This window comes from Lathamus discolor, chromosome 2 (genome assembly GCF_037157495.1).
Source record: "Lathamus discolor isolate bLatDis1 chromosome 2, bLatDis1.hap1, whole genome shotgun sequence".
Taxonomy (NCBI): Eukaryota; Metazoa; Chordata; class Aves; order Psittaciformes; family Psittacidae; genus Lathamus; species Lathamus discolor.
In genome coordinates, this window is record NC_088885.1 from 71,414,342 (window position 1) to 71,428,007 (window position 13,666).

Consider the following 13,666-nt stretch of genomic DNA (forward strand, 5'->3'; position numbering starts at 1 on the left):
GTAAACTAACTGCTTTTATTTTAATGTTGTGCTATCAAATCAATTTGCCTATTGAGTTTTAACCATGCCTCTTTCCTCCCCATCTAATACCTCCTTAAGCCTCCTTTTTGGGTCATCATATTAACCTTGCCTAAGATTCAATTGTATTTTTCATCCAGGTTATATATATATATTTTTACAAGGCTTTGAGGAAGCTGTAACACAATTCTTCATCCTGGCTGGATGTTATCTAGTTCTTTAAAGTGTTGTAAATTTCTTGACTTATCAGTAACAACATATAAATAAGGAACATGGACTACACTGGATTCCCAAGAGAAAGGCTGGGAGTGAGGATGTTAAGCACCTTCTCATGAGATCAGAAGGGAGCGTTCTCATAAATGTCTTTCTAAAAACAGATCAAAATGTATGGCCACTTCGGGTGCAGCAGGACTGTGTGTAGCAGAGCATGCTTCAGCTCCAAAAGGCTGTTGCTAACTTCCTGACCTGGAAAGGCCAAGAAAAGCCAGTCAGTCCCAAGTAAGAATAAGCAGGAGCCCACAAGGGAGGCTATGTTTCAGAATGGAGGAGATTCAGAAGTGTGGTGCCAAGACTGTCTGTCAGTTGTTTCTACCACAGCCGTGATTACCAGACATATTGGATGGCAGTTTCTAATTTCTCCATTTATGCCCTCAGGCTACTTTAGGCAACTGGTAGAACTTTTTATCCTCTCTCAGATTACTGTGCTATATTCACACCACAGCTATCTCAAAGAGCTTGAGAGATCTCCCTGCCATTACTGGCATTGGCAACATCCTGGTATTTCAGTTCTGGGTGGATACCATCCGTGAATGTTATAGAATCATAGAATCATAGAATAGTTAGGGTTGGAAAGGACCTCAAGATCATCTAGTTCCAACCCCCCTGCCATGGGCAGGGACACCTCACACTAAACCATCCCACCCAGGGCTTCGTCCAACCTGGCCTTGAACACTGCCAGGGAAGGAGCACTCACAACCCCCCTGGGCAACCGGTTCCAGTGCCTCACCACCCTAACAGGAAAGAATTTCCTCCTTATATTCCACTTCTTCAGCTTCTTAGAGCTGCTTCATTATGTACAGCAGTAACATTGGCTCAAAGACGACTCTAAGCTTTCAGCTCGTCTTTCTCCAATCCATTTCTCACTCCAAATTACTTAAGAATACATCCAAAACCTGTAGCTGACAGCTATGCCAGGCAGTAACCTCTCTTTTACTGAGTAAAGGACTCTAAAAGTTGGGTAACACTAACAGATGTCTTTCTACCCAGGCAGATGCAGCTGCTTGTGGTCTGTCTTCCCCTCCCCAGTGTGTTTATCTACTAACACTTGGCAAATGCACCTGGAAGGTGTTTTTGAAACTGGGGAGCAAACAGCACTGAACACTGGTTGAGAAAGACCACCTGATGTTATTAAAAATAGCATTTGAAAGTGGTAAAGGCAAATAACCCTTCCTCCAAGTACAAATCGGTATCTCCTCTAGTTTAACCCACCTCTGTAGATTATAGCAGAATCTGTCCCTTAATGGATCCAAACAGATTGGAGAGCAAAAGATCTATGAGATTTCTTAATTTTTCAACAAGCACTGCTATTCTGAGCTGCCTGTGAACAATGCCTTTCTATTAGTAATTAAATGCACTCATGAAAAAGCAATCTTCCTTCTTGATGCAGAGGACACTGAAAGTTTCCCAGTTTCAGACATCGTGCATATACAGCACCAGGACAGCCCCCAGCAAAAGAAGAGTCAAGTGTGGGATGGCAGCTTGATTTGGAAGGACAGTTCAGAAAGTGGTGGCTGGAAGCTGCTGAAACATGGGCTTGAATTTGGCTTCATCTCACAGAGCTTTGCCTTTACTTCAGGGAGGACTCCTGTTCATGAACTGTGAGTGCTCCAGCATTGGAAGGATACTCAGAGCATTGAAAGGTGTTTAGTTGGGACCTAGGGCTCAGCAGAAAGAATAACCTGCCTACATTGTTGAAATATTCCAAGAAATGTGTCATCTAGGGCCCTGATGAGATGGTGGGAGGCCAGTGTTGTGGTTGCATTTCTGATACTGGCCTTAAGCTGCTGCTGTGGTTCCCTAATACATGAGCATGCAAAGAGAAGAAATACCAACCTCAAACGTATCCCCAGTGTCAGGACTGCATTTACAGGGTACTCTTGAAGATGCCTGTTGTGGGTAGGTCAGTGCTGCCTCATGGAGTGGAGGGGAATAAGGCTATGAGGAGCGAGGGAGAAGAAGCTACTTTGATTTTTCTGCAAGTGTTCTTCTGGAACACTGCTGCAGGGTTCAACAACTGAGCCTGGGAATCAGCACACCAGCCTTAACATTCCTTGATTTCCCAGGACACCTCTTGAAGCAGTTTTCATTAATTAACAACATATGAAAACTAATTAATGACTAAAAATAATTGCAAGACATATTTTTGGGTGTTTTTTTGTTGTGATTTTTAGGTTTTTTTTCTTTTTTAGTTTTTTGCTGTGTTGATCAGTGACTGGAAAAGCGATGTCTTAAAGTACCTGGTGTATCAGGGAGGTGCCTCGTACAAATAGCAGACAGGCAATATTGTATAATATTACCATGCGAAATCAACAGTTTACACTGCAAGATCAGGTCCATTTGCATCAGTGGGACTCAAGGCATGTCAGTATGAGAAATGCAGCATGTAAATACTCCCTAACCCTAACTCCCCTCCTTCTTTTTAGTGTCTCATTTTGGACAGCCACTGAAGATGTAGGCAGATAAAGATGGAAGTGACCCAAAGCCTTTGTTTTTTTGAGTTCCTTCCAACTGTATAGAAGTTTGAATAAGCATCTCAAATTTATGACTTGGGTTCCAATCTATAGTAACTGTAGTCCGACAGTAGTAATTGCTACATTAGGGTACCTGAAATAATAAGTCTCCTTTAACTGTCAGATGTTGAGCAGGTGAAGGCTTGAAGGAGTGATTCACTGTAATAAAGCCAATGATTTGTGTTGACTTTTGGAGCTGTATCAAGGACCAAGACTTCTTCTGGTACCTGAACTTTATCAGCAAACAGAAGTCCCAAGCCAGATGCCACTGCAACAACAGATGCTAATAGTGATAATAGATATTACAATGCTTATTTTTCAGCATGATTTCTCATATTTTGTAAATCCATGCTTTGATCTTTCCCTGCACAGTAGGGATGTCCAAGTAGAGTTGTGTGACAGCAGCTGTAACCTCACTGTAGTTTGAGTGCATATGTTACAAGGAACAGGAAACAACAAAGTTAGAGGAAGAATAAAGCAAAAGTTAATCATATGCTAGAACTTGTTCCTATGGTTGCTATCCAGAGTGCTCAGGTGAACATATTAACTATTTACAGTACCTTTTTTCCAAACTAATTTTGAAAGTATTAAAAAATTAATCTTCACATCACTCATGTGGATTGAGTATAAATTTATCTTCAGTAGGACAAAAGTCCAGACTTGTCACTGTACTCAACAGGAAGGTTTTGGGTTTATTGTGTCTCCCCAAACCTGGTAGCACTGAAGGCTCCAGTTTGGATACTTCAGCTGATGATGACTGAGGTAGGCTGGTGCAGGCAGTACCTGCCCGCTGAGAGTGCTGGAGGCTGAAGTCGGCTGCCTGTCAGTTACGTGCTTACAATGAAAGATCTACCTTAAAAGCAGGACCTTCCATTAAAAAATACCTTCCATTTGTAAACAAGCCGTATGTACACAGCCTTATCTAGAGAACCTTATATTGCCTCTACTTTGAGATGACAGGGGCAGAAACTGCAGCGAGGATCACATCTCAGTGGATGAAACAAGCGCCCTCGTCACAGGTGCTGCCCGCTCAAGGAAGATTTTCTGTGCACTGAACAGGATCCAGATCCTGCAAACATGTGGAAAGGGTGGCTTGTGCTTTCCCTGAGGTACGGCCAAAAATGTCTTTCCATTCTTCCAGCACTTATACCAACCTGCTGGTATTACGGTCAAAACAGTTGTTTTGAGCAGGCAGCCTTCATTCAGATCCCTCTCATTCACAAATGGAGGGAAAAGGTAGTTTCATTGATAGCTTTATGCCCTTTCATTTTAATGTGGTTAACTCAGAGTCTGAGATTACTTTTTTGCTGAAAGCTTCTGCAGGTCCTAGAAACAGGTATATATTTACAAGCAAAGAAAGTTGGTCACATGAGTCTTTAAGTAGAAATATTCCTTGACCTGGATGACAAATGTTTGTCACTTCTTAGTAGTTTTCCCCACAATACCTTGAAGCGTGAGTACTCAGTAGCACAGGAGGTAGGAGACTCAGTTCCGTTCTTTGCTTGCATTATTTCAGTTTTATACTAGAAACGGAATAAAATATATGCAGACTGGATTATTACATCTGAACTGTTACACTGACTAAATATTGAGTGAACAAGTGCTGCATCTTAACCCTGGATTTCCTCTCTCTTCTGCTCCTATCATCCAAAACATGCTTAGCCCTTGCCTGTTACTATCCTAATGTTTTTGGAGGGCAGTGTAGAACTCTGAGACACTGTTTCAAAATGGAGTCAGTCTTCCCAAATAATCTTTTATTTCTTGAAGATAACGTTCTAAATTGAATAAAAAGTATATCCACTTTTCAGGGCATCTTGCCCGTGTGAGAGAAAAGGTGCTTTCCTTTTCTTCCTAGAAGGTGAGATGCATGTCTGGTTTGTAGTGCCTCACGTGCCCTGTGCCAGTAGGAATGACTCGTAAATGCCTATATTGAATTACTTATTTAGCAATAAGATCTGCTTGCCATCACAGACTCCACATAGTGCTTTGTACATGTGAAAAACAACTAGTTATGGCTCAGTTTCTGTTGATGGCAGGGGCTCAGAGCTGTTTAGTGTAAAAGAAAGTCAGAGGTGAGCCAATTGCTGGCTTTGAGCACATGAAATCATGGGTCAGTATAAACAATACAAGTTCCTAAGCAATATGTGAGGATAAATACATTTTTTATATCATAAAACCAGAGAGATTCTTCCCCGTCCCATCTTCCTTCAAAAAGTAAGATAAGTAGGAGAATATGTAGAATAAAATGCACTTTATTTACCTGGCAGTTTTGTAGAGAATGAAGCTTCAGAGAGGTGTTTGCTGGTGACTGTCTTTAAGAGGAATCTCATGACCCACAACAGTGCTTGAGAAACAGTACTTCCTGGTGAAGGGTTTTCAGTTAAGACTGGGCTTGATAGAAACAGGGATTTTGGTGGGTTATGCCACTGCATGAATGTTCCCAGGCTATCTTTGGTACCTCCCTGTTTCATGATCAAATTGCATGTTCTTCTGCATGAGGTGGAGAAGGAAAATAAGATTTAACTGTTCAAAGGTTTGATGTTCTAAGCCATCTGTGACTGCCACTGCCTAATTATAAGATTTTTAATTTTCTACATGCAGAGCTTTAACAAATTGTGTTTGAGCTCATATCAAAGAATAATATTTCATTTAATATTTTCTAGCAGTAGGCACACACATGGTCTATGTATCTTGGCAAGATGGCAGCCAAGGAAGGGTTTGTTTTTTGTCACATAGACTGAACCTTCACAGAAGAACTAGCATGTTTAGTTTTGTTAAACTGTTTGAGGTACCTGAGCTTTCCATTGAGGACATCAGCACAGAAAATTAATTTCTCCCTGGCTGCATGCCTAAAGCTACAGTCACTGATTTGGTTGTATTTACCCAAGGATTAGATCAGAGATACAGGTACTTAATACTTTTCTAGCACACTAAATGCACCAAAAACACACTCATGTTTCATGAGATAAGATTAAATTCTGTCTACAAAAAGCAAATTTTCTCATTGAGAATGATGATTCCAAAACCTCTGATGGCTAAAGCAGCTTAGAACAAACTGAAATGGCAAGGACACAGTTAATGCTCCTAAAACAGAAGTCTCTGCTTGAGAACCATTTGGACTCATAAGGAGAATGAGAGAAAAGCTGATGAAACTGCGCTGGCTACACATGTCCAAAACAAACTCCAAAGATCCTACCACAGCCCCTCTTCCTATCTCGTGAAGGGGTAGTGGTAATACGTTTGTTGCAAGCAGTCCTTAACATGCATGATGTTTTGAAGTCTTTTTCTACCAAGCAGGAGTTAAACAGATGACTCAGGGCAAGCTAGAAAAAGCTAATTTGGCTAACATTCTCTAGTGAAATTAGCCACTGTTAGCTGCATTCCTCTCATTTTTTGTCTCCCCATTACACCCATTTCCATAACATTCCTAGATGACTTTCTGCGTTCAGGGGAATGATGGAATGCTTCTCTGCTAGCTTTGGCCTCCTTGATGACTTCATCTTTTTTGAAGATTTGTCTTCTTGGGGGGGGGGGGGGGTGGGGTGACATTATTATTTCCTGTTTCCTCTCTCTTTTCCTGCTGCCTTTGACCACAAATGCTCTCTCTTCCCTCTCCTGGGTTTCTAGGGAAGTGTCCCACCATGTTTGGTCTCTGGCCTTCGCATTAAATGCTTCCTGAGCACTTCGTGCAGCTCTTGCCTCCTGAACACCTTTCTTTACTGACTATGTTATGGCATGATCCCTTGTTTTAAAGTGTGTGACTTTATATCTGACTTTGATAAAATGTCCGGCTCAACAAGGAATTAGCTTCCTCTAAAATATTTGTCACTCTGGTGACCCTTGCCTTATAATGATCGATAAAAAGTTCTAAGTGTTGGCAGTCCTGTCTGAGAGGTCCTCTCAGGGCAGACTGGTTGTTCTCCACAAGTAACATTTTGCCATGCAGAGCATGGTGTGCCCTGCAGTCACTGATTCATGCAGCACACTGAGGTAGGGTCTCCCAAGCAAGGTATGGTGGCTTAACCCCAGCCAGCAACTAAGTATCACACAGCTCTCTGCCCCCTGCCCTTACCCCAGTGGGATGAGGAGGGGATTTAGAAAAAGGCAAAACTCGTGGGTTGAGATAAGAGCAGTTTAATAATTGACATAAACAACAACAGAGAGAGGATTCAAACTCAATAAACATGAGTGATGTATGATATAATTGCCCACCACGCGCTAACAAATGCCCATCCAGTCCCCAAGCAGCAATCAACTGCTCCCAGGCAACTCCCCCGGTTTATATACTGAGCATGACGTGCTGTGGTATGGAATATCCCTTTGGCTTGTTCAGGTCGGCTGTCCTGGCTGTGCTCCCTCCTGGCTTCTTGTGCCCCTCCTCACTGGCAGAGCATGGCTGACCGAAAAGTCCTTGAGTTAGAGTAAGTGCTACTTAACAGCAACTGAAACATTGGTGTGTTATCAACATTGCTCTCAGACTAAAGCCAGAACACAGCACTTTACTGGCTACTAGCAAGGAAATTAACTCTATAACAGCTGAAACTAGGACACAAGGTAATTTACAGCTGTTTTCATGCTCTTAAGTTACGTACATGAACACTTGGCCTCCAGTTCGTTGACAGATTAAGACCAAAACTCCCAGCCAGGCACCATCTTTCCTGCAGTATATCCTAGGTCCTGCAGCAGGCACACATAGGTTGCTGTAGCTTCTTTTAGATTGCTTCTTCCTTTGTCCATATGGATAGACACCTGGCTCCCCCAAACAACATACATGTCTTTATGCGTTTCTAACTCAGGTATTTTTCTCTTCACAAATTCTTGTGCTGTACTGCAGACATGCCTGTTTTCATGCAGACCATGCCTGTTTTCCTTTCTTCTTGTTTTACCCTGCTGCTCCCACCTTATGTATTTTCCAAACTACATTCCTTAACTGTCTCCAAACTTTCTTCCTACCAATGCTGTGCTGTTCCTCTGGTGGTGTGTAGTAACAGCCTGTCCGTAGACCTCTTCCTTTTGTGAACCCAAGGGAACCATGACCATCAGGTTATTTTTCTGTGTGTCTTAGATGGGTTTGTCATATATGTGAAATAGAAAGGGGGGTGACTGTTAGCCTGATTTAGAAAGAAACACAGTGAGTATTTAATATGTTTTTAAAATATTCATTTCATTTATCATCTGATATCTGGGGAGCTAATTTTACAATTTGTAGGATAGAGTGTAATTTCTTAATTAATACGCCTCCATAGCCAAAGAAGGGAAATACTGAGAAGTGTGGGTGTGAAGGTGTAAGACAAAGCAGTAAAATAAAGAACTAAAAATAAAGAAAGAAGCTGTTGGCTTGGTGAGAACTAGAAAGAAAAAAAGTCCTTGTACCAGAAATGCAAAACTGCAGATTGTAGGGACAGAAAAGGAAAGTTTCAAGGGATTGAAGTGCACATAAGGAAGACATCTGTGTTTAAATCCTAATCAGCTAACTCGCATTTAAAAGTTTGGCTATTTGCTTTATTCTTGAATCGCTGTGCATTCCTCTTTGCTTCTGTTAAACTATAAATTCTGCATTTGACATCAGCTGTTACAGGGAAAAGAAGTTCATTAGTGCTGCAAAACATCCAAATTAGATTAAGTGACATACTGAAAGTATAAAACAAACATTAAGTAATGGCAGCCCTGTCAGTTAGAATTACAGTCCTCCATAGTTTCGGGTCTTCTTTTCTAAAGAGCGGTGGTGTTGCCGTTCAGAAGAGAAAAACCAAGCGGAAAAAAAATTGCTCTTATTAGGAATTGCAGCTGGCTTTGAAAGAGCAACATCAGAGTCCAACTTTTCTTTGGGTGGATATAGGAATATGCTGGTTGCGAGCCACCAGAAGGGTACAGGGCAGATCAGGGGAAAAGGGCTGATTAAAAAATAATTAAAACCAGTTTTCTTGCTATACAGCATGTGGAGCTGGCCAGAAACGATGAGTGAGTAACTCTGTCCATACAAGTGCTTTTTGATTTCTTTTTTCTTAATCCACATTCACCTTTGGATATCTCGGGACATTTTAAAAACCTAGTCATGCTTGCAGCCTCTGTTTCTTGAGCTTCAGGTTGGTTTTATTTGGGGTATGTGAAGAAATCACAGGGCTCTCTAATGTGTCAAATATCACAATGGACCATCATTCATAGTGGCAGATAAAAGCAGCTGCAGGTTACTTAAGAGGGTGTGTGCAGTGTAATGGAAGAGAATTCAGCCATGGAAAAAAATAGCCTCCAGTATTCCATCATTCAGAGGAACACATTAAAACAGCTGCAGAATTAATAGACAGGAAATTCTTTCTTTATGATCCATGAAATCTTCAATCTATATTATCCTATTCTTCCTAAAAACTTCTAATTGCATAACTGAATTTCCCTGTTTATTAATTTTGCAGCATAGTGGCTTACAATTGAGAGTAAATTGCCTGAAAGCAAAATTCTGTTTCAATTGACTGAACAGTAATAATCAGTAGCATTTCCAGCAATTATATATTCCTTTCCTGCAGCCAGTGGGGAAAGCAACTATTGAAACTGGAATTTGTGGCCACAGTGGTCACAGTCCCACAGAGACGGCAGTCAGCCAACACGAGCATAGGTTTCCTCCAGAAAGAAGAGTGCTCACTTGCCTTGGGATTGCTCTTTCCTTACTGCTAGGCTTTACTGCCATTTTCGAGGCTGTCAAACTGGTAACATTTTGTGGGTGGCAAAATGATGTCATTTTACTCAGCAGCTTGTAGTAATTTCCACTCCTAACCTTTCATGAGAGGTACAAATTACCAAAGAAAAAGGGCTATAAGCTTACAGATGGCAGTATCGCTTTTCCATTGAGATCACAATATCCTTCTTTCTAGCTGAATGACAATTGTGCTGTCACTAAAATTACATAATGCTATGTCCCCCGAGGGGTTATAGTTTGGGATTCAAAGGACAGCTGTCAAAATACAAGTTGCTGTATTCTGAGCTTTAAAAGTCTCTTGGGGGTCATACATATGAGTTTGTCCTTGGGTTTTTTTGGTGGATTATAAGTAGAGTTAACAGCAGAATGTAATTGAGAAAACTACATTTACATGGCAAGTTAGGTGTTACACCTGAGATACAAATGACTAAAATAGCCAATATTTGTTGTAAATCATGGGGACAAAAATCAGGGCTAACACAAGTTGCAGCACTATACTGACTCAGTGGAGTTTGGTAGCCTATGGTAAAACTGCTCATTCTCTATATTTTGTATACTATCACACAATACAATGTGTAGTAAAAGCTGCTCTGATTTTCCAGGTTTTGTCTGATGTCTCAAAGTCAGCTGTGCTCTAGCAGCTGCCACTGCTGCACACTTGTTCCAAGTGCCTGCCAATTGCTATGAACAAGCATTAAATCAAAGAATCTTGGTGCAGTCTTTGAATGTGGTTGGAAGAGGAAAACTCTTGGAGTTTTAGAAGATTTCCCCAAACTAGGGAAAAAAAAAGGGGGGGTGGGGGGGAATGGTTGGAAAAAAGTGTCTTGGTGTGGGTAAGCGTTGTGGTTTAACCCCAGTGGGCAGCTGAGCCCCACACAGCTTCTTGTTCCCTCTCCCCCACTGGGATGGGGGAGAAAATCAGAAGGGTAAAAAAGGGAAAACTCCTGTGTTGAGATAAAGACAGTTTAACTGGTAACACAAAACAGGTGTGCACAAGCAAAGCAAAATAAGGAATTCATGGACTACTTGCCACCGGCAGGAAGATGCTCAGACATCCCCAGGAAAGCTGGGTTCCATTATACATAACATTGATATGGGAAGACAAATGCTGTAACTTTTAATGCCTCCTCTTCCCTTTCTTTATCCAGCTTTTACTGACAATTGTGACACCATATGGGATATCATATCGCCCTGGTCAGTTGAGTTCAGCTGTCCCGGCTACGTCCTCTCGCAACATCTTGTGCACACCCCCATCTGCTCGCTTGGTAGGGCAGCATGAAAAGCAGAAAAGGCCTTGATGCTATGTAAACACTGCTCAGCACTAACTAAACCATCCCCATGTTATCAACACTGTTTTGGTCACAAATCCAAAACACAGCACAACAAGAACTATTATCATAAAATGATTAGGGTTGGAAGAGACCTTAAAGCTCATCCAGTTCCAACTTGCTCGTCACAGGCAGGGACAACTTACACTAGACCAGGTTGCTCAAAGCCCCGTCCAGCTTGGCCTTGAACACTTCCAGGGATGGAGCGGCCACAGCTTGTTGGGGCAAACTCTTCCTGTGCCTCCCCACTATCATACATTCTTTTCCTAATATACAATCTAAAATGATGCTCTTTCAGTTTAAAGCCATTCCCTCTTGTCCTATCCCTACATGTCCTTGTAAAAAGTCCCTCTCATTTCTTTTAGGCCCCCTTTTAGATACCAGAAGGCTGCTCTAAGGTTTCCCCAGAGCTTCTACAGGATGAACCACACCAACTCAGCCTGTCTCCACAGGACAGGTGCTCCAGACCGCTGATCATCTTCGTGGCCTTCCTCTGGACTTGCCTCTTCTCATGTTGGGGGCCTCAGAACTGCACACAGTTCTGCAGGTGAGGTCTCACAAGAGCAGAGTAGAGGGGCAGGATCACCTCCTCCGACCTGCTGGTCACGCTCCTTTTGATGCAGCCCAGCATACAGTTGGCTTTCTGGGCTACAAGCCCACACTGCTGGGTCATGTTGAGCTTCTCATCAACCAGCACCCCCAAATCCTTCCCCTCAGGGCTGCTCTCAATCCATTCTCCACCCAGCCTGTGTTTGTGCTTGGATTGCCCTGACCCAGGTGCAGGAACTTGCACTTGGCCTTGCTGAACTTCCTGAGGTTTGTGCTGCCCCACCTGTCAAGCCTGTCATGGTCCGTCTGGTTGACATCCCTTCCCTGCAGTGTCTCAACCTCACCACACAGCTCGATGCCACTGGCAAACTTGCTGAGGGCACACTCAATCCCACTGTCCATGTCGCCGACAAAGATGTTGAACAGCACCAGTCCCTGTACTAACCCTTGAGGGATGCCACTCATCACTGGTCTGCATTTGGACATCAAGCTGTTGACCACAACTCTTTGGATGTGACCATCCAGCCTATGGTGGGTAGCCTTCATGATCCCAGCCCCTGCCTTTGCCTTCTTGGGTGACTTAGGTGGTGTGGCTGGATCATTTGCCAGTGAAGACTGAGGCAAATAAGTCATTGAGTGTCATGGTTTTCTCCATATCCCAAGTAACCAGGTGTCCCATTTTCTTCTGGAAAGGGACCACATTTTCCTTAGTCTTCCTTTTATCATCACCATACCTATAGAATCTTTTCTTACTGCTTTTGACATCTCTTGACAGATTTCACTCCCTGAAGGCTTTAGCTATCCTAATCTGATCTGAGGCTGCTAGGGCAATTTCTCTGTATCCCCCCCAGGGTACCCATCCTTGCTTCCACCCTTTGTGGGCTTTCTTTTTGAGCTGGAGTTTGTCCAGAAGAATCTTGTTCATCCATGGAGGCCTCCTGAAGTTTTTACCTGACTTCCTTTTGGATGGAATGAATGACTCAAGCTTGGAGAAGGTGATTCTTAAATATTAACCAACCTTTTTGGGCCCACTTCCCTTCAGTGTTTTGTCCCAGGGCACTTTACCAAGCAGATCCCTGAGGAAACCGAAGTCTACTCTCCTGAAGTCCAGGTAACAAGTTTGTTGTGCACTCTCCTTGCTACCCTGAGGATCTTGAACACCAGCATTTCATGGTCACTGTGGCCAAGGCTGCCCTTGAGTTTCACTCTCTACATGAGCCCTTTCTTGTTGGTGAGAATAAGGTCCTCCAGCATAACTCCTCTGTCATTCAGAGAAGGAAGTTATCAGTGCATTCTGGGAACCTCCTGGATTGCTTATGCTTTGCCATGTTGTCCCCAACAGATACTAGGGTGGTTGAGGTTCCCAATGAGGACTGGGTCTTGTAAAAGTGAGGCTGCTCCTATCTGTCTATAGAGGGCCTTATCCACTCTGTCTTTCTGGTCAGACTGCCTGTAGCAAACCCCCCTATTGTATCACCTGTTTATGTCCTTCCTTTAATCCTGACTCATAGTCTTCTCATCCATCCCCAGTTGGAGCTCCATGGACTCCGGTTAGTCATTAACACGGAGGGCAATGTCCCCTCCTCATCTTCCCTGCCTGTCCTTCCTACAGAGCCTGTATGAAGAAAATTTAACTCCATCTCAGACAAATCCAGTACAATAGGTCAATTATGTAGTCAAGTTTCTATTTGAACGAATGGAACAGAATAGAGCAATTTCTATGGGACCATAGCAACTCCTGAAACATTATTTTTATTCCATTTAAAACCAAGCATTGCAAAGAAGTGTGTACACACCACTTTCACAAGATGGAAAAGATTTACTTAAGACATTTCTAAATGACAGAAGTCAGGAAAGCTCAACATGACCAACACAGGTCTTAAAATCGTAAACCTAGAGGCTCAGCTTCTCCTGCTCAAAGACCTCATTAGCGGGGCTTGATAATGTGATTGGTATTTCTTCCTTGAGGGTCTTGGGAAGTTTTTGTTTTCTCTCACTGTTTGCAGCTATTAGCATCCTCTGCTGACACAATTTCAGCTGCTGTTTCAAAATACGTATCAGAAGCAGGAAGCTCTTAGGAAAACAAGACTGGCTCTAGCGAAGTCCTTGAGATGGGGAAAATATAAGTGAGGAAAGGGAAGCTGAGAAAAACAGCAACAAAGCTGCTTCTGAAGGGTCATTTTCCCCACCTGCTTATAGTCCTGTATTATTTGAGTAGTACAGAAAAGTGTGGCACAGAGGTGTGTGTGGATCAGGCTTTGGTTTGCAGAGCACCTATTTCTGGACTATCA